At 53.0% G+C, this 20,269-nt stretch overlaps 3 pseudogenes; all 3 read right to left on the minus strand.

Moving 5' to 3' along the window:
* Positions 1-1,819: 1,819 nt before the first annotated feature.
* Positions 1,820-1,998, minus strand: LOC143361140 (U2 spliceosomal RNA; annotated as a pseudogene).
* Positions 1,999-10,619: 8,621 nt separating this feature from the next.
* Positions 10,620-10,798, minus strand: LOC143361168 (U2 spliceosomal RNA; annotated as a pseudogene).
* An 8,630-nt stretch (positions 10,799-19,428) lies between these two features.
* LOC143361163 (U2 spliceosomal RNA) lies at positions 19,429-19,606 on the minus strand (annotated as a pseudogene).
* Between the last annotated feature and the right edge of the window lie 663 nt (positions 19,607-20,269).

The following is a 20,269-nucleotide window of genomic DNA, read 5'->3' on the forward strand; positions in this document are numbered from 1 at the left end:
TAATGAAGTAAAAGTGGTAAAAGATAGTAAAATATGGTAAAATAAAATAAAATAAGATAATATATGTCAATTGCACTAGTTTAGATGTAAGAAGTCAGTATACGAAGTTGACTGGGTGGGCGAGGTACGTTAAGACAGTAGAATGTAATGTAAATAAGCGTATCGAAGAGTAAGAAAGATCACAGTGATATTAATGTAGAAATAAATAATAATAAAATAGAAATAAAGTGGAGTAAAATGCGTTAAAATAGCCGGTATATATCACAGAATAAAATTAAAGTAGCGTAGGAACCAAGTATGACTAGAGTAAAATGTAATAAATTAAATTAAAATAGTGTGTATAAATCAGGTAAGTAAAATCAGTAAATAGGTAGCTAATGAGAGTATAGCATGCAGTACTCTAGGTTTAAATTAAAATAAAATAGAAAGGTAGGTAAAATCGATAGATAAATAGATAGATGGATAGATCAGTCGATATATAAATAAGTAAATAAATAAATAGATAAATAAATAAATAAATAAATAAAGTCAGTCAACTAAGTATACCAATTACAGTAGAGCGAGGTGAGTGGCCGAAACAGGAAAGAGAAAAATTAAAGAGATAGACCGAGAGAAGTATGAAACGGGTAAAGATAGAAAGAGAGCGGATGACAGATGGAGGTTAGAAAGGGAGAGAAGATAACAGCGATAGTAGGACTCTACCTTGGACAGAGTAGAGCCTGTCCAAGGGGGACACCTAGCGGGCGGTCGAGAAACTCTTTCGAGCTTCTCGTGCAGAGACCCACCGCTAGAGGGCTGCACCGATACTTGGCGGTACTCAGAAAATTTCCTTAGCACGGGGCTAAGGAATATCTGAGGCCTACACGGATCGGTGACTGATAGGAAATCAGAGCCGAATTAATTTAATCGAACGAGTCCGATCAAACAATTCGGCTGGTCTTGGCTCAGGAACAATATTCCTGGCTTATTCCGAAACGGAGCACAATTTCGACGAAGTAGGAAACGCTCCGACGTGCCGGTATTCAACAAGAGATGTTGAATATTACTTTTAATAAACTACCGGCACAGACTTGCGCCCCAATTTCGCAATAAATAAAATCTAGAAACTCGGGAACCGTATTAAACAACCAGCGAGCTGATTGTTTAAACAGCCGTCGAGTTAATTGATTAATTTAATTGCGAAATTTGTCGAAACGTTTCCACCTGTCACTTATGTGATCCGGATCGAAATTTCCAGAAATTTCGTTCCGAGCGACCGGGAAGGAGCCGTTAATTGTTTGTGTTTCGCTCCGATCGACGGTTAGCACAGGTGCCAATCGTCGGCAGAACAAAGACACACAACAACGAACGGAAAGGGGAGGTCAACGGGGTTTACCGTGTATTTGAAAACGGGCACTTGGACAAAGAGAGTCCAAATGACACCGTTACAAGTACACGGGGGAATAGACAGAAATTACAGAGGTAGAGAGAAGGGTTTCGACCACTTACCCCGCTCGGGTTCCCCGCACAGGTGTCGTAATTCCCGGAGGTCCGGCTTCGGTGGAGGCGCTTGATCGTCGGTGGTCCTCCTCGTCGGCGGCTGGTCGCGCCCCGATCGCTCCTCGGCTCTGGAGTAATCCTTTAAGATACTGGTGCACTTAGCACTCCACTTGCTATAACTCGCGTTTTGGGGTCGCGGCACCCGTCGGACTTCGCGCGAGACGAAACGAAAATTTCAGAAAATTTTTTTTTTGTTCGATTCGGGGAGTCGAGAATATTTCCTCGATTCCTGGAAGTTTGACGGGCTGTGGGATAAAGCAGATTTTATGCTTTTTAAAAGGCTAATTGGGCCAATCCACACGGCACTGCAATGCGTGGCCGACCCGTGACCGAGGGGGAGCAAGCCCCGACCGCTCCGTCAAATTCCAAAAATCGAGTTAATATTCTGACTCCCCGATGGGGAGTGTATCAGATATTAAGCTGATAAGAACAGATAAAAGGCGTTTATTTTCAAGCAATTGTCCCCCGGGTTACATGTGTTCCCAGGGGCAGTACAACGTACTCGCCTTTTGGCGAGGGCTTACATGGGGGTGTCCTTTTAGGCACCCCGCCACAAAAATAAAAATGGGTTTATTGGTGGTGCGGCGCGGGGGCAGCGAGCCCCCTGCGTGGCTAACAATTTTTATTGTAATTTGAATAAATAAATAAATAGAACGCATACGCACACACACACATACACACACACGTCAACAATAAATAAATAAAATCATTCCGGCCTCGGAGGGGGGGCCTGGTCAGATATCTTAAAAAATAAAGAAGGAAAAGAAAATTACCAACATTGCAGTGGCCCGCTGCACGCCAGGAAAGTTAAAAGCACTTATAACCTAAGAGAGATGACTAGATGTGTTATAAAAGAACTTAGCAAAATTAAAAAGTGTATAAAGAGAGAATAGGACAGGAGAAGTAGTAAAAAGAAGGTAACGAAACAACTAAAAAGAGAACGACTAGAAAATAAAGTATGTAACAAAATAAAAGAGAAAATAGAACAGGGGCGCACAGCGGGCCATTTGCCCTCGCTAAAATATATGTAGATATAAAAAATATAACATAAAAATATAGATATAAGTACATAACAGTAAAAAAAGTAAAAATGTAAAAGTAATAATAATAATAATAATAATAATAATAATAATAAAAACTAATGGGCGCGGTGCCTCGCATGGCACCGCCGCCGCATTATGCGTCGTATACAGGGCCGGAAGGGCCCTGAGTCATTATTAGGGCCTCGTGCCCATCATGAGCCTTTTCGCGGCTGTTGTTTCGGGGCGCGACTTCCTCGCTGGCCGAGGGGGATAAATCAGGGAGAGGAGGGGCCACTGTCACCTCTGGTGGGGGTAGGGGCGGTGCTGCGGTGGGGACACCGGAGGGAGGAGCCGCGTACTGGCGGACCCCCGACACGTGCTCTACGTAGATGTCCCGACCCCAGCGAATGGTCTCAGACACAATGAGACGGCGCATCAGACTCGCGTACTTCTTGCTCACACGCAGGAGCCTGAGCACCGCCTCATTGGCCTGATCCCAAGAGCCGAGAGCCCCAACAACGATCGCGTCGGTCACGACTCGGTAGCCCCGTCCTTCGAGAACGGCGCCGATAGGGAGGTATTTCGCCCTCTTCCTCTCCCTAGCGGCTTCGAAGGCTTCGATGCCGTTCTCGAAGGCCACGGTCACGTCGACGATCACGACGCTTTTCGAAGGCTCGTGCCTGACAACAATGTCAGGGCGCAGAGCCTCCAACTCGCCGGTGAGACCCTCGACCCTTTTATTTACCCTTAACGTCCCCGGCAGTCGGCAGGCTCGAGATACTCTCGAGACGATGGCATCGTGGCGCAGTTGCCAGGCGGCCGAGTGAGGCCGGCAGTGACAGATCACATGGGGTAGGGTCTCCAGGGCCTCCCCGCATCGCCGGCAACGCTTATCACCCTCGCCCCACCGCCTTGCCCCATTAAGAGGCAAGACGTTGAGGCGAGCTCGGTGGATGAAGCGCCAATCAGCGAAGCGGGTGAAACTGCCGCCGCGGAGAAAGTGATTTGATACACTATCCCGCGACGACACCCCGAAGACCTTCCCCTGATCGGGCTTTTTGCCCAGACGATCGGCATAGAACTCTGTCACTGCCGCTCTCAAACGATGCAACACCTGATCCCGCACCTTCGGTGTTACAACCACCGTGCGCCCGCGTGAGCCCCGGAGTCTAAGACCCAGTTCGCGCCGGGCAGCGCACCACTCCCAACGCAATTGGAGCATTTCTCCTGATCGCCGTGCCGCGTTTCGTGCTCTCGACCACAGAGTCGAGAAGTCCCCCCCGTCCCTGGCAAATTCCCCCTCCAGCGAGCCGGAGAGGTACGTTGCCAGGTCCTGATCGGTGGGTGACCTACCGATCTTCCTGGCTACCGCCTCGCTCAGAGATTCTCTGGCCAGCCCACTGATCATCGGGTCCGATGCCGTCAGTAGACGGAATGCGTGTCCGATGACCAGTGCGTCGGCCAGGTCCGCAAGCGGAAGCAGTCCACACCCCCCCCCCTTTTGGGAGGGAGGTAGACTACCTCCGCGCTGGCTCTCTGAGGGAGGTTGAGCCAGGATTTGGCAAGCTTGCGTACAAGCTTGTCGACTTCCTTGAGGGGGCCCTTCTCAACATGGGCTCCCCGCAGCATGAAGTCGAGGCGGGGCAATATAAACGAGCTCACCGCCTCACATTTTTGCCACGGGGCGAGGAGAGAGCGATCCACGGCCCGGAGATCCCGGACAAGCTCCTCGATCGTCGCGAGCGGGGTCTGCCTGACCTGAAATCCTGTGGGGACTCCGAGGTGCTCGTATGGCGCACCTGCTGCCAGGGCTTTAACCCCTTGACCCTGCAAGCTGAAGCAAGTAGGGAGTACCCGGCGAGTGCCTCTGCTGTCCTGGTGCAGTGTTGCACACTTCGCCGGGTTGAACCGAAGTCCAACCCCATTTGCCGCAGCTTCCACTGTTCGTAACAGTGTTTCCATTCCTTCCGGTGAATCAGCAGTTAACGCCAGGTCATCTGCGTAGGCCAGCACTGAATAACGTTGGCCGTGCAGCGTGTAGCCCGCCGAGGTCGCGGTTACCGCCCTCAGGACCGGTTCCAAGGCTAGGTTGAACGCTACAGGGCTCAACGGGCAGCCCTGCTTAACACCGGAAAGAATGGGGACAGGGTCGGTGAAGCCCTGTGAGGTTCGCACCCGGGTGGTGCATCCATCGTACATCCCTTCCACAATGTTGCGGAAGGGGAGGGGAACGCCGGCCTCAGCGAAGGCGCGGTAGATGGTGGAGTGGGGAATCGAGCCGAACGCGTTCGACAAGTCCAGCCACGCCACCACCACCTGACGCCTGCCCCTGCGAGCGTCGTTCAGGATTTCCTGCAGCGTGAAGTTATGCTCATAGCAGCCCTCACACGGCAGGAAACCCTTCTGCTGGGGGCTAAGCCTCCCATTGTGGAGGGCCCACGACACTAAACGGTCGGCCAGCACCGCCGCGAAGAGTTTAGGGGTAGTGTCGGACATGGCAAGTGGTCGCCAGTTCGACAGGTCCCCCCGATCGCCCTTTTTGTGAATTAACACAGTGTTGGAGACCTTCCAGGAAGAAGGGACCGACTCCAACCTACGGCAGAGGTTGAAAAACGCAGTCAAGACGACGCAGCTCGGGTCGGCCTTCCGAAGGTCACGGTAAGTCAGACCGTCGGGTCCTGGCGCGGAGTTTGACATCCGCCGGATCCGTCGGTCTACCTCACTCACTTCAAAAGGCCGGACCAAAGCCTCGCCGCTTGCTGCTGTCGGAGCCTCTGAAGGAAAGCCAAGGGGCCCAGAGGCTTGCGGCTCACTCGCAGGTGAGTACATGTCGAGGAAGTGCTGCATGACGCGCTCCCTGGCAACTTCACATTGCTCAGGGGCGCCCATGAGCACCTCCTGGACTGCACGCCTGCGGTTCTGCCGGAACAGCCTCTGGATACGCGTAGCCTCCTTGACTTGGTCCGTTCTCCTATCGGTCTCCAAGCCGGTACGACCGGGAGGGCGTGTCCCTGACGAGTTCGCGACACGCCCCCTCGCCCTCGCGGGGTTTGCTGGTCTTACGCCCCCGTCTCCTCCGTTCCCCGCAGGTCGGGTCCGGAATCCCTGGAAGAAGGCAGCGATTTGCGCTGCAGCTTCCTCCAGGTCTTGAGGATTGTCAGCAGCCCCAGCCAAACTGACCAGTAGCTCCCTCTCTCTCTCCAGTGCGGCTTGCTCCCTCCGTCGGGATGCGCGCTGGCGAGGATTGGGCTGGCCAGCAGGCACAGGCTGCTGCCGTCCCTGCGGTGTCTGGAGGGCCGCGGGTCCTCCAGCAACGCCCCCAGGAGCATTAGTCTGCCCCGTGGGGACCGTTATCCCCCTCGTGCTACCACCCGGGAGCGAGCTCCCAGGGTTATTATTATTGATCCCACCCACTGACCGAAAACGCGACGCGAACCCACCCAAGCGGACATTCATGTCGCGGAATTCGCGGTGCCGGTCCATCCGCGCGGCGTTGGCAGGGGCCCGCTCAGCACTTACCCTCTGTTGGGCGTTGCGGCTACCTCCTGCCAATGGCCACCGGCGAGCGGCTCCGCCCCTTCGCGTGGTGACGGTGGTGGTGGGAGTGGCCTCCTCCAAGGCTCCGCTGACGTTGGGAGCTGGTGGGGCCGGTGGAGAGCGCTGGCCCCTCGCTGATGGTCGGAGGGGTGCGGCCGGCGTCCTCCTGTCCCCCGCTGGTGAGCTGCGGGGTGTTGTCCTCGACGGCGACGGCGTCCTCCTCTGGGACGACCTCGGCGATGACGACGGGGATGTTGGCAGCGGGGACAGGCGCCCAGATGATCGGCGCCTGCCGGCAACAACCTGCCACGGCAGTGGGGAGGGATCCTCTTCCTCCTTCCTCCCCACCTCTTCTCCCCTCTCCTCTTCGCTCCCCCGGATGGCCGGAGGGGGAGAAGGAGCTGTCCTGGCAGGACCAGGTGACCCTGCCGCTTCCTCGATGGGGGGGAGGGAGAGGACTGCCGGCGTAAGCCTCGTCCTCTTCTGTATCCTCTCCACTCCCCCCGCGAGGGGCCTCGAAGTCATGATGGGCCCCCCGCTGGCAGTGGTCGTGACGGTGGTCGTGGTCAGCGTGGCCGGAGCCACGCAGGAGACCGCACAGCAGCCCTCCGCTCCCCCCTGCTTCCTACAGATGATCGGTGGGGGTGAGTGGGCAGGGGGGGAATCCCTCGTTGTGGTGATGAGGGATAGGCTGCTGCTCGCTACGGTCATGAACTCGGGCGGGAGTGACGAGGCCCGAGTCATCGACCGCAGCGTTCTTCTTTCTGGGCGGTCTCCTGGCGGTGTTGTCGTGACCACCGCTGCGCCCGCCGTGACGGCGGCATAAGATGGTGAGGCCGCCGTCCTGATCACCGAGGTAAACACCCGTGTGGTGGTAGGGTGTTGGTTTGGGTTAGATGTCGTTGTGGGGGGGGCGGGGGCGGGTGCCCCCCTATCTAACCCAACCGCCCTCGGTGACGTATTAGCACCGGGTTTCGGAGCCGCCTTCCTCCTGGTGGTGGTGAGGGTCATCGTCCGCTTCTTGATGTCCCCGAGCTCTATCGGCACGCTGGCTCCCCTCCTGCTCCTTGTAATCGGCCCCCTCGGGCTGGTAGGGGGGGACCTCGTCTTAGGGGAGACCGTCGACCCCCTCGTCCTTCTTGTTATGCCACCACTGGTATTAGTGGTGGTCTTATCAGGGGTCGACTTGCGTGCCGATGAGCCCGGGCTGGCTCGTTGGACGGCTCTGGTCCCGGTCCCGGTGCGCTTGGCGGGCGCATTCCTGGTCCCTGGTGGAGTCGGTACCAGGGCAGCCTCGTTGCTTCGCCGCGACAGGCTGCTCCTTGTTGTTGTTGTTATTGTTGTTGCTGCTGCTGGTGGGGGCGTGGTCTTCGCCCTGGAGGCGGCCAGAAGGGGCGGCGGCGTCAGTGACTTCCGAAGGGGAGCCACTAGTGCCGCCGCAACCTTCGGCCTGGTCCCCAGGGACGCCGATGGTGGTGGTGGCGTGATGGATAGCCTGGGGGTAGGTCGTGGGACCGCCCCGGTCGTCCTCGTCCTCGTTGCCAGCGTCATCCTCATAGACTTCCCCGCTGTCGTCCCCGTCGCAGCTGCAGACGTGCCGAAGGGCAGTTTGCGCTGCAACGTCAGCGTGCGGGTCGTCGCCGAAGCCGTCGTCGTCGTAGTGGTGACCACACTGGTGGTCGGTGTGGTCGCGGGGCCTGAAGATGGTGGTACGGCCCCGCCGGAGGTGTTGATCTCCTGGGCCGTCGCCGCCTGCCGCTGGCCACTCGCAGTCGTCGTCGTTGCTGTTGTCGTCGTTGTAGCTGTCGTCGTCGTTGTTGTCGTCGTCGTCGTCGTTGTCGTGGCCGTTGTCGTAGTGACCCCTCCAGCTCCCGCGTCAGCGGTAAACCTTAAAATTGACTCGGGCCTCCCTCGGCCCGAGGAATTAGTGCCAGTCGCAGAGGAGGAGGACCGGGCACCGGTTGTCCGGTTGCTGGCAGAACCGGTAATTGTTCTGCTAGTCCCACCCCGACCTGGCCCACCCGTACTCGCGTGTGCGGCGGCGTGGTGAGTCTTTACTGCTTTTAGGGCATATCTGCCCGTGCCAGGCTCACCACACTCGCCGCACCGGTGAACGATGATGTGTCCGGGGTGGTATTTTTTGGCATGCTTTGCCAGGTCGGAGTGGGACTTATACGCCCCACCGAGCTTCATGCCCGGCTTGCCGTAGCATTCCGGGCATCGGAATTCCTCCGGGAACGGGAAGTCTATGTAAATTGTAATCGGGCTACTTGCTTGCCCTGCCATATTTGGATCGACCTGTACGGGGTTGACTACGAGCGGTAAAAGATAAATAGATAGATTATTAAGTTGAAGAGGCGCAGATTACAATAAAATAAAACAATTGGTGTAAGTAAATAAATAAATAAGTAAATAAATATATAAGTATATCTGTCAGTCACTGGGTAAATGCGTGTATGAATAAATAAATAAATAAAACCAGGTTAAAATCACTTAGTCTTAATCACGAATGTTAAAATATAGTAAATAAAATCAACGAAGTGACTAGATCTGTCTAAATAAATAAATAAATAAATAGAATTAGTCGTCGTCGATGTATCACAGTAGGTGTGTAAGTAAATAGATAAAATGTGATTAAGTAGTGATGTTAGTAACGTGAAATAGTGTGAAGTAATATAGCAGAATAAAATGTAATAAAATAAAATAAAATAGACAGAGCAGATGAGACGCAGTATTTAACGGTGTCGAAATTGGCATAGACAGTTGACTAGGTGATCAGAATTTAATCAGAGAAGAATAGAGCTGAGAGAGACTAGAATAAAAATAGAAAAATAGGAATAAGACTAGGCATAAAATAAAGAGTAAAATGTAACAATAAGCGTATGTATAAATATCACAGTAATAGGTTTAAAATGGTATAGTATATCACAGAGTAAAAAGAGTAAAAGTAACAAGATAAAAGGTAAACTATGACTAGAATTAAGATAAAGTAAAATAGAATACAGTAAAATAAAATAAGAATGAGAATAAAATAGAATAAAATAAGTTGGTGTAAAATGCGATAAAATACGTGTGTAAAAGTTGAATATGTCGGTTTTAAAATTAAATTAGGTATGTAAGCAGTCACTGTGATATACAGTACGGTGATTAAAATGTAGTTAAAACGAGTGAATAAGGTAAAATGTGTAAATAGGTGTCTAAATAAATAAATAAATAATTAATAATTAAAATTAGTCAACTAAATATACCAATTAAGATATAATAAAGCAAGTGGCCGAAACGGGAAAGAGAAAAATTAAAGAGATAGACCGAGAGAAGTATGAAACGGGTAAAGATAGAAAGAGAGCGGATGACAGATGGAGGTTAGAAAGGGAGAGAAGATAACAGCGATAGTAGGACTCTACCTTGGACAGAGTAGAGCCTGTCCAAGGGGGACACCTAGCGGGCGGTCGAGAAACTCTTTCGAGCTTCTCGTGCAAGGACCCACCGCTAGAGGGCTGCACCGATACTTGGCGGTACTCAGAAAATTTCCTTAGCACGGGGCTAAGGAATATCTGAGGCCTACACGGATCGGTGACTGATAGGAAATCAGAGCCGAATTAATTTTAATCGAACGAGTCCGATTAAACAATTCGGCTGGTCTTGGCTCAGGAACAATATTCCTGGCTTATTCCGAAACGGAGTACAATTTCGACGAAGCGAGAAACGCTCCGACGTGCCGGTATTTAACAAGAGATGTTGAATATTACTTTTAATAAACTACCGGCACAGACTTGCGCCCCAATTTCGCAATAAATAAAATCTAGAAACTCGGGAACCGTATTAAACAACCAGCGAGCTGATTGTTTAAACAGCCGTCGAGTTAATTGATTAATTTAATTGCGAAATTTGTCGAAACGTTTCCACCTGTCACTTATGTGATCCGGATCGAAATTTCCAGAAATTTCGTTCCGAGCGACCGGGAAGGAGCCGTTAATTGTTTGTGTTTCGCTCCGATCGACGGTTAGCACAGGTGCCAATCGTCGGCAGAACAAAGACACACAACAACGAACGGAAAGGGGAGGTCAACGGGGTTTACCGTGTATTTGAAAACGGGCACTTGGACAAGAGAGTCCAAATGATACCGCTACAAGTACACGGGGGAATAGACAGAAATTAAAGAGATAGAGAGAGGGGGTTTCGACCACTTACCCCGCTCGGGTTCCCCGTACAGGTGTCGTAATTCCCGGAGGTCCGGCTTCGGTGGAGGCGCTTGGTCGTCGGTGGTCCTCCTCGTCGGCGGCTGGTCGCGCCCCGATCGCTCCTCGGCTCTGGAGTAATCCTTTTCAAATAGTGCACTTAGCACTCCACTTGAGGATATATTATAAACTCGCGTTTTGGGGTCGCGGTACCCGCCGAACTTCGCGCGAAACGAAAAATTTCAAAAAAAAATTTTTATAAGTTTCGGGGAGTCGAGAATATCTCCTCGATTCTGGAAGTTGACGGGCTGTGGAATAAGCAGATATTTGTGCTTTTTAAAAGGCTAATTGGGCCAATCCACACGGCACTGCAATGCGTGGCCGACCCGTGACCGAGGGGGAGCAAGCCCCGACCGCTCCGTCAAATTCCAAAAATCGAGTTAATATTCTGACTCCCCGATGGGGAGTGTATCAGATATTAAGCTGATAAGAACAGATAAAGGCGTTTATTCTCCAGGCAATTGTCCCCTGGGTTACATAGGCACCCGGGGGCAGGTACAATGTACTCGCCTTTTGGCGAGGGCTAGATCGCGGGTGCTCATTGGGCACCGCGTTGCAAATAAAATTAAAATTGAGGGTTTGGTGGTGGGGTGTGCGGTGTGGGGGCGTCGGGCCCCCTGCGCGGCTAATATATGAATAAATACAATAAATAAGCACATCACACGCACACACATACACACACACGTCGTAATACAATATAATAAAATCGTTCCGGTCCCATAAAGGGACCTGGTCGGATAACTTAAAATTAAAATTAAAATTGTCAGCATTATAGTGGCCCGCTGCATGCCAGGAAAATTAAAATACTTATAGATTAGGGAAGGTGACTAGATGGTTTAAAAGGAAAAATAAACAGAACTAAGATGTATAAAAAAGAAGACAGAACAGGAGAAGAAACAATAGACTAGATGGAATAACTTAAAAGAGAATGACTAGAAAGTAATGTACATAAAAAAATAAAATAGAAGATAGCATAGAGGCGAGCAGCGGGCCACCTGCCCTCGCTAAATGTACGTATAAATATAAATAAATACAAAGATGTAAAAGAAAAACAAATAGAAGTAAAAATGTCGCTATATTAAAACAAAAACTAATGGGCACGGTGCCTCGCGTGGCACCGCAGTCTCATTATGTGTCATACACAGGGCCGGGGTGGCCCTGAGTCATTATTCGGGGCCTCATGCCCATCCTGAGCCTCATCGCGGCTGCTTCTCCGGGGCGCGACTTCCCCATTGGCCGAAGGAGGCTGATCATAAGGAGGGGCCACTGTCACCTCTGGTGGGGGTAGGGGCGGTGCTGCGGTGGGGACACCGGAGGGAGGAGCCGCGTACTGGCGGACCCCCGACACGTGCTCTACGTAGATGTCCCGACCCCAGCGAATGGTCTCAGACACAATGAGACGGCGCATCAGGCTCGCGTACTTCTTGCTCACACGCAGGAGCCTGAGCACCGCCTCATTGGCCTGATCCCAAGAGCCGAGAGCCCCAACAACGATCGCGTCGGTCACGACTCGGTAGCCCTGTCCTTCGAGAACGGCGCCGATAGGGAGGTATTTCGCCCTCTTCCTCTCCCTAGCGGCTTCGAAGGCTTCGATGCCGTTCTCGAAGGCCACGGTTACGTCGACGATCACGACGCTTTTTGAAGGCTCGTGCCTGACAACAATATCAGGGCGCAGAGCCTCCAACTCGCCGGTGAGACCCTCGACCCTTTTATTTACCCTTAACGTCCCCGGCAGTCGGCAGGCTCGAGATACTCTCGAGACGATGGCATCGTGGCGCAGTTGCCAGGCGGCCGAGTGAGGCCGGCAGTGACAGATCACATGGGGTAGGGTCTCCAGGGCCTCCCCGCATCGCCGGCAACGCTTATCACCCTCGCCCCACCGCCTTGCCCCATTAAGAGGCAAGACGTTGAGGCGAGCTCGGTGGATAAAGCGCCAATCAGCGAAGCGGGTGAAACTGCCGCCGCGGAGAAAGTGATTTGATACACTATCTCGCGACGACACCCCGAAGACCTTCCCCTGATCGGGCTTTTTGCCCAGGCGATCGGCATAGAACTCTGTCACTGCCGCTCTCAAACGATGCAACACCTGGTCCCGCACCTTCGGTGTTACAACCACCGTGCGCCCGCGTGAGCCCCGGAGTCTAAGACCCAATTCGCGCCGGGCAGCGCACCACTCCCAACGCAATTGGAGCATTTCTCCCGATCGCCGTGCCGCGTTTCGTGCTCTCGACCACAGAGTCGAGAAGTCCCCCCCGTCCCTGGCAAATTCCCCCTCCAGCGAGCCGGAGAGGTACGTTGCCAGGTCCTGATCGGTGGGTGACCTACCGATCTTCCTGGCTACCGCCTCGCTCAGAGATTCTCTGGCCAGCCCACTGATCATCGGGTCCGATGCCGTCAGTAGACGGAATGCGTGTCCGATGACCAGTGCGTCGGCCAGGTCCGCAAGCGGAAGCAGTCCACACCCCCCCCCTTTTGGGAGGGAGGTAGACTATCTCCGCGCTGGCTCTCTGAGGGAGGTTGAGCCAGGATTTGGCAAGCTTGCGTACAAGCTTGTCGACTTCCTTGAGGGGGCCCTTCTCAACATGGGCTCCCCGCAGCATGAAGTCGAGGCGGGGCAATATAAACGAGCTCACCGCCTCACATTTTTGCCACGGGGCGAGGAGAGAGCGATCCACGGCCCGGAGATCCCGGACAAGCTCCTCGATCGTCGCGAGCGGGGTCTGCCTGACCTGAAATCCTGTGGGGACTCCAAGGTGCTCGTATGGCGTACCTGCTGCCAGGGCTTTAACCCCTTGACCCTGCAAGCTGAAGCAAGTAGGGAGTACCCGGCGAGTGCCTCTGCTGTCCTGGTGCAGTGTTGCACACTTCGCCGGGTTGAACCGAAGTCCAACCCCATTTGCCGCAGCTTCCACTGTTCGTAACAGTGTTTCCATTCCTTCCGGTGAATCAGCAGTTAACGCCAGGTCATCTGCGTAGGCCAGCACTGAATAACGTTGGCCGTGCAGCGTGTAGCCCGCCGAGGTCGCGGTTACCGCCCTCAGGACCGGTTCCAAGGCTAGGTTGAACGCTACAGGGCTCAACGGGCAGCCCTGCTTAACACCGGAAAGAATGGGGACAGGGTCGGTGAAGCCCTGTGAGGTTCGCACCCGGGTGGTGCATCCATCGTACATCCCTTCCACAATGTTGCGGAAGGGGAGGGGAACGCCGGCCTCAGCGAAAGCGCGGTAGATGGTGGAGTGGGGAATCGAGCCGAACGCGTTCGACAAGTCCAGCCACGCCACCACCACCTGACGCCTGCCCCTGCGAGCGTCGTTCAGGATTTCCTGCAGCGTGAAGTTGTGCTCGTAGCAACCCTCACACGGCAGGAAACCCTTCTGCTGGGGGCTGAGCCTCCCATTATGGAGGGCCCACGACACTAGACGGTCAGCCAGCACCGCCGCGAAGAGTTTGGGGGTAGTGTCGGACATGGCAAGTGGTCGCCAGTTCGACAGGTCCCCCCGGTCGCCCTTTTTGTGAATTAACACGGTGTTGGAGACCTTCCAGGAAGAAGGGACCGACTCCAACCTGCGGCAAAGGTTGAAGAAGGCAGTCAAGACGACGCAGCTCGGATCAGCCTTCCGAAGGTCACGGTAAGTCAGACCGTCGGGTCCTGGCGCGGAGTTTGACATCCGCCGGATCCGTCGGTCTACCTCACTCACTTCAAAAGGCCGGATCAAAGCCTCGCCGCTTGCTGCTGTCGGAGCCTCTGAAGGAAAGCCAAGGGGCCCAGAGGCTTGCGGCTCACTCGCAGGTGAGTACATGTCGAGGAAGTGCTGCATGACGCGCTCCCTGGCAACTTCACATTGCTCAGGGGCGCCCATGAGCACCTCCTGGACCGCACGCCTGCGGTTCTGCCGGAACAGCCTCTGGAGACGCGTAGCCTCCTTGACTTGGTCCGTTCTCCTATCGGTCTCCAAGCCGGTACGACCGGGAGGGCGTGTCCCTGACGAGTTCACGACACGCCCCCTCGTCCTCGCGGGGTTTGCTGGTCTTACGCCCCCGTCTCCTCCGTTCCCCGCAGGTCGGGTCCGGAATCCCTGGAAGAAGGCAGCGATTTGCGCTGCAGCTTCCTCCAGGTCTTGAGGATTGTCAGCAGCCCCGGCCAAACTGACCAGTAGCTCCCTCTCTCTCTCCAGCGCGGCTTGCTCCCTCCGTCGGGATGCGCGCTGGCGAGGATTGGGCTGGCCAGCAGGCACAGGCTGCTGCCGTCCCTGCGGTGTCTGGAGGGCCGCGGGTCCTCCAGCAACGCCCCCAGGAGCATTAGTCTGCCCCGTGGGGACCGTTATCCCCCTCGTGCTACCACCCGGGAGCGAGCTCCCAGGGTTATTGTTCCCACCCACTGAACGAAAACGCGACGCGAACCCTCCCAAACGAAAATTCATATCGCGTAATTCGCGGTGCCGGTCCATCCGCGCGGCGTTGGCAGGGGCCCGCTCAGCACTTACCCTCTGTTGGGTGTTGCGGCTACCTCCTGCCAATGGCCACCGGCGAGCGGCTCCGCCCCTTCGCGTGGTGACGGTGGTGGTGGGAGTGGCCTCCTCCAAGGCTCCGCTGACGTTGGGAGCTGGTGGGGCCGGTGGAGAGCGCTGGTCCCTCGCTGTTGGTCGCAGGGGTGCGGCCGGCGTCCTCCTGTCTCCCGCTGGTGACCTGCGGGGAGTTGTCCTCGACGGCGACGGCGTCCTCCTCTGAGACGACCTCGGCGATGACGACGGGGATGTTGGCAGCGGGGACAGGCGCCCTGATGATCGGCGCCTGCCGGCAACAACCTGCCACGGCAGTGGGGAGGGATCTTCTTCCTCCTTCCTCCCCACCTCTTCTCCCCTCTCCTCTTCGTTCCCCCGGATGGCCGGAGGGGGAGAAGGGACTGTCCTGGCGGGACCAGGCGACCCTGCCACTTCCTCGATGGGGGGGAGGGAGAGGACCGCTGGCGTGAGCCTCGTCCTCTTCTGTGCCCTCTCCACTCCCCCCGCGAGGGGCCTCGAAGTCATAATGGGCCCCCCGCTGGCAGTGGTCGTGACGGTGGTCGTGGTCAGCGTGGCCGGAGCCACGCAGGAGACCGCGCAGCAGCCCTCTGCTCCCCCCTGCTTCCCACAGATGGTCGGTGGGGGTGAGTGAGCAGGGGGGGAATCCCTCGTTGTGGTGATGAGGGATGGGCTGCTGCTCGCTACGGTCATGAACTCGGGCGGGAGTGACGAGGCCCGAGTCATCGACCGCAGCGTTCTTCTTTCTGGGCGGTCTCCTGGCGGTGTTGTCGTGACCACCGCTGCGCCCGCCGTGACGGCGGCATAAGATGGTGAGGCCGCCGTCCTAATCACCGAGGTAAACATCCGTGTGGTGGATTGGGGTTGGTTTGGGTTAGATGTCGTTGTGGGGGGGGCGGGGGTGGGTGCCCCCCCATCTAACCCAACCGCCCTCGGTGACGTGTTAGCACCGGGTTTCGGAGCCGCCTTCCTCCTGGTGGTGGTGAGGGTCATCGTCCGCTTCTTGATGTCCCCGAGCTCTATCGGCACGCTGGCTCCCCTCCTGCTCCTTGTAATCGGCCCCCTCGGGCTGGTAGGGGGGGACCTCGTCTTAGGGGAGACCGTCGACCCCCTCGTCCTTCTTGCTATGCCACCACTGGTATTAGTGGTGGTCTTATCAGGGGTCGACTTGCGTGCCGATGAGCCCGGGCTGGCTCGTTGGACGGCTCTGGTCCCGGTCCCGGTGCGCTTGGCGGGCGCATTCCTGGTCCCTGGTGGAGTCGGTACCAGGGCAGCCTCGTTGCTTCGCCGCGACAGGCTGCTCCTTGTTGTTGTTGTTATTGTTGTTGCTGCTGCTGGTGGGGGCGTGGTCTTCGCCCTGGAGGCGGCCAGAAGGGGCGGCGGCGTCAGTGACTTCCGAAGGGGAGCCACTAGTGCCGCCGCAACCTTCGGCCTGGTCCCCAGGGACGCCGATGGTGGTGGTGGCGTGATGGATAGCCTGGGGGTAGGTCGTGGGACCGCCCCGGTCGTCCTCGTCCTCGTTGCCAGCGTCATCCTCATAGACTTCCCCGCTGTCGTCCCCGTCGCAGCTGCAGACGTGCCGAAGGGCAGTTTGCGCTGCAACGTCAGCGTGCGGGTCGTCGCCGAAGCCGTCGTCGTCGTAGTGGTGACCACACTGGTGGTCGGTGTGGTCGCGGGGCCTGAAGATGGTGGTACGGCCCCGCCGGAGGTGTTGATCTCCTGGGCCGTCGCCGCCTGCCGCTGGCCACTCGCAGTCGTCGTCGTTGCTGTTGTCGTCGTTGTAGCTGTCGTCGTCGTTGTTGTCGTCGTCGTCGTCGTTGTCGTGGCCGTTGTCGTAGTGACCCCTCCGGCTCCCGCGTCAGCGGTAAACCTTAAAATTGACTCGGGCCTCCCTCGGCCCGAGGAATTAGTGCCAGTCGCAGAGGAGGAGGACCGGGCACCGGTTGTCCGGTTGCTGGCAGAACCGGTAATTGTTCTGCTAGTCCCACCCCGACCTGGCCCACCCGTACTCGCGTGTGCGGCGGCGTGGTGAGTCTTTACTGCTTTTAGGGCATATCTGCCCGTGCCAGGCTCACCACACTCGCCGCACCGGTGAACGATGATGTGTCCGGGGTGGTATTTTTTGGCATGCTTTGCCAGGTCGGAGTGGGACTTATACGCCCCACCGAGCTTCATGCCCGGCTTGCCGTAGCATTCCGGGCATCGGAATTCCTCCGGGAACGGGAAGTCTATGTAAATTGTAATCGGGCTACTTGCTTGCCCTGCCATATTTGGATCGACCTGTACGGGGTTGACTACGAGCGGTAGGGGGTATATAAATAAATAAATAAATAAATAAATAAGTTAGTATAAGAAAGGATTGATAAATGAGTAAATAGTTAAATAAGTAAATAAATAAATGGATAAGTAAATAGATAAATAAATAACTCTGTCAGTCAGTGAGAAAGCGTGTATTCTAAGTAGATAATTAAATAGCACCAGGTTAAAATCACTTACACTTAGTCACGTGTGTTAAAATATAATAAATAATATCGACGGAGTTGACTAGACGTATTTAAATAGATAAATAGATGAATAAATAAATAAATAAATAGCACTAGTCGGCGTCAATGTATCGCAATAGGCGTTTAAATAAATAAAATGTGATTAAGTCGTGATATCAGTAAGATAAAATAAGATAGTGCAGAGTAGGATGAGACAGAATAAGAATAAAATGTAACAAGATAAAATAAAATTAAATTAAAATTGACAGAGCAGATTGGATGCAGTGTATGTCGGTGTCAGAACTGGCATATAAAGTTGACTAGATGATCGGAGTTAATCGGAAAAGAATAGAGCTCAGAAAGAATGGAATAAGAAATAAAAATAAAAATAAAAATGGGACTAGAGATAAAGTAAGGAGGATAAAAATAAGAAATAGCAGTAAGCGTATGTATAAATATCACAGTAATAGGTTTAAAATGGTATAGTATATCACAGAGTACAAAGAGTAAAAGTAACAAGATAGAAGATAAACTATGACTAGAATTAAGATAAAGTAAAATAGAATACAGTAAAATAAAATAAGAATGAGAATAAAATAGAATAAAATAAAATAAAATAAGTTAGTGTAAAATGCGATAAGATACGTGTAAAAGTTGAATGTGTCGGTTTTAAAATTAAATTAGGTATGTAAAAGCAGGCACTGTGATATACAGTACGGTGATTAAAATGTAGTTAAAACGAGTGAATAGGGTAAAATGTGTAAATAGGTGTCTAAATAAATAAATAAATAATTAATAATTAAAATTAGTCAACTAAATATACCAATTAAGATATAATAAAGCAAGTGGCCGAAACGGGAAAGAGAAAAATTAAAGAGATAGACCGAGAGAAGTATGAAACGGGTAAAGATAGAAAGAGAGCGGATGACAGGTGGAGGTTAGAAAGGGAGAGAAGATAAAGCGATAGTAGGACTCTACCTTGGACAGAGTAGAGCCTGTCCAAGGGGGACACCTAGCGGGCGGTCGAGAAACTCTTTCGAGCTTCTCGTGCAAGGACCCACCGCTAGAGGGCTGCACCGATACTTGGCGGTACTCAGAAAATTTCCTTAGCACGGGGCTAAGGAATATCTGAGGCCTACACGGATCGGTGACTGATAGGAAATCGGAGCCGAATTAATTTAATCGAACGAGTCCGATTAAACAATTCGGCTGGTCTTGGCTCAGGAACAATATTCCTGGCTTATTCCGAAACGGAGTACAATTTCGACGAAGCGAGAAACGCTCCGACGTGCCGGTATTTAACAAGAGATGTTGAGAATTAGTTTTAATAAACTACCGGCACAGGCTTGCGCCCCAATTTCGCAATAAATAAAATCTAGAAACTCGGGAACCGTATTAAACAACCAGCGAGCTGATTGTTTAAACAGCCGTCGAGTTAATTGATTAATTTAATTGCGAAATTTGTCGAAACGTTTCCACCTGTCACTTATGTAATCCGGATCGAAATTTCCAGAAATTTCGTTCCGAGCGACCGGGAAGGAGCCGTTAATTGTTTGTGTTTCGCTCTGATCGACGGTTAGCACAGGTGCCAATCGTCGGCAGAACAAAGACACACAACAACGAACGGAAAGGGGAGGTCAACGGGGTTTACCGTGTATTTGAAAACGGGCACTTGGACAAGAGAGTCCAAATGACACCGTTACAAGTTACACGGGGGAATAGACAGAAGTTACAGAGATAGAGAGAGAGGGTTTCGACCACTTACCCCGCTCGGGTTCCCCGTACAGGTGTCGTAATTCCCGGAGGTCCGGCTTCGGTGGAGGCGCTTGATTGTCGGCGGTCCTCCTCGTCGGCGGCTGGTCGCGCCCCGATCGCTCCTCGGCTCTTGCTGAATAATCCTTTTAAAGGAGTGGTGCACTTGGCACTTGTTGCACACGCGCGCGATTTAGGGGAGTCGCGGCACAACCCGAAAAACTTGGCGAATCGAGAATTTTCTAAATTTTTGTTCGATTCGGGGAGTCGAGAATATTTCCTCGATTTCTGGAAGTTTGACGGGCTGTGGAATAAGCGGATATTATGCTTTATATAAGCTAATTGGGCCAATCCACACGGCACTGCAATGCGTGGCCGACCCGTGACCGAGGGGGAGCAAGCCCCGACCGCTCCGTCAAATTCCAAAAATCGAGTTAATATTCTGACTCCCCGATGGGGAGTGTATCAGATATTAAGCTGATAAGAACAGATAAAGGCGTTTATTTCCAAACAATGGTCCCCCGGGTTACATATGCTCCCGGGGGCGGTACAATGTACTCGCCTTTTGGCGAGGGCTTATATGGGGGTGCCCTTTTAGGCACCCCGCCACACGATAAAATTAGTGATTTGGTGGTGGGGTGTGCGGCGCGGGGGCGTCAGGCCCCCTGCGTGGCTAATGTTTTCATTTTTTAAAATAAATAAAATAAATAAAACGCGTACGCACACACACACAGACACACACACGTCAATAAATAAGTAGAATCCTTCCGGTCCCATAGTGGGACCTGGTCAGATGACTTAAGACTAGGATTAAAATTAAACTCGTCAGCATTGTAATGGCCCTCTGCACGTTAGGAGAGTTAAAATACTTATATACTAAGGGAGGTGACTAGATGATTAAAAGGGAAATAAACAGAACTAAAAAAGTTTAAGGAGAGGAAAGAACAGGAGAAAGAAACAATAGACCAAATAAAACAACTTAGAAGAGAATGACTAGAAAGTAATGTAAATAAGAAAATAAAAGAGAAGATAGAATAGAGACGTGCAGCGAGCCATTTGCCCTCGCTAAAATGTATATAAATATAGCAATAAAAATGTAAAAATGTAGAAATGTATAAAATGAGAGAAATAACAATGGAGATATAAATATAGTTATAATATACTATAATATAATAAGA

The sequence above is a fragment of the Halictus rubicundus genome, chromosome 14, assembly GCF_050948215.1.
Source record: "Halictus rubicundus isolate RS-2024b chromosome 14, iyHalRubi1_principal, whole genome shotgun sequence".
In the NCBI taxonomy this organism is placed as follows: domain Eukaryota; kingdom Metazoa; phylum Arthropoda; class Insecta; order Hymenoptera; family Halictidae; genus Halictus; species Halictus rubicundus.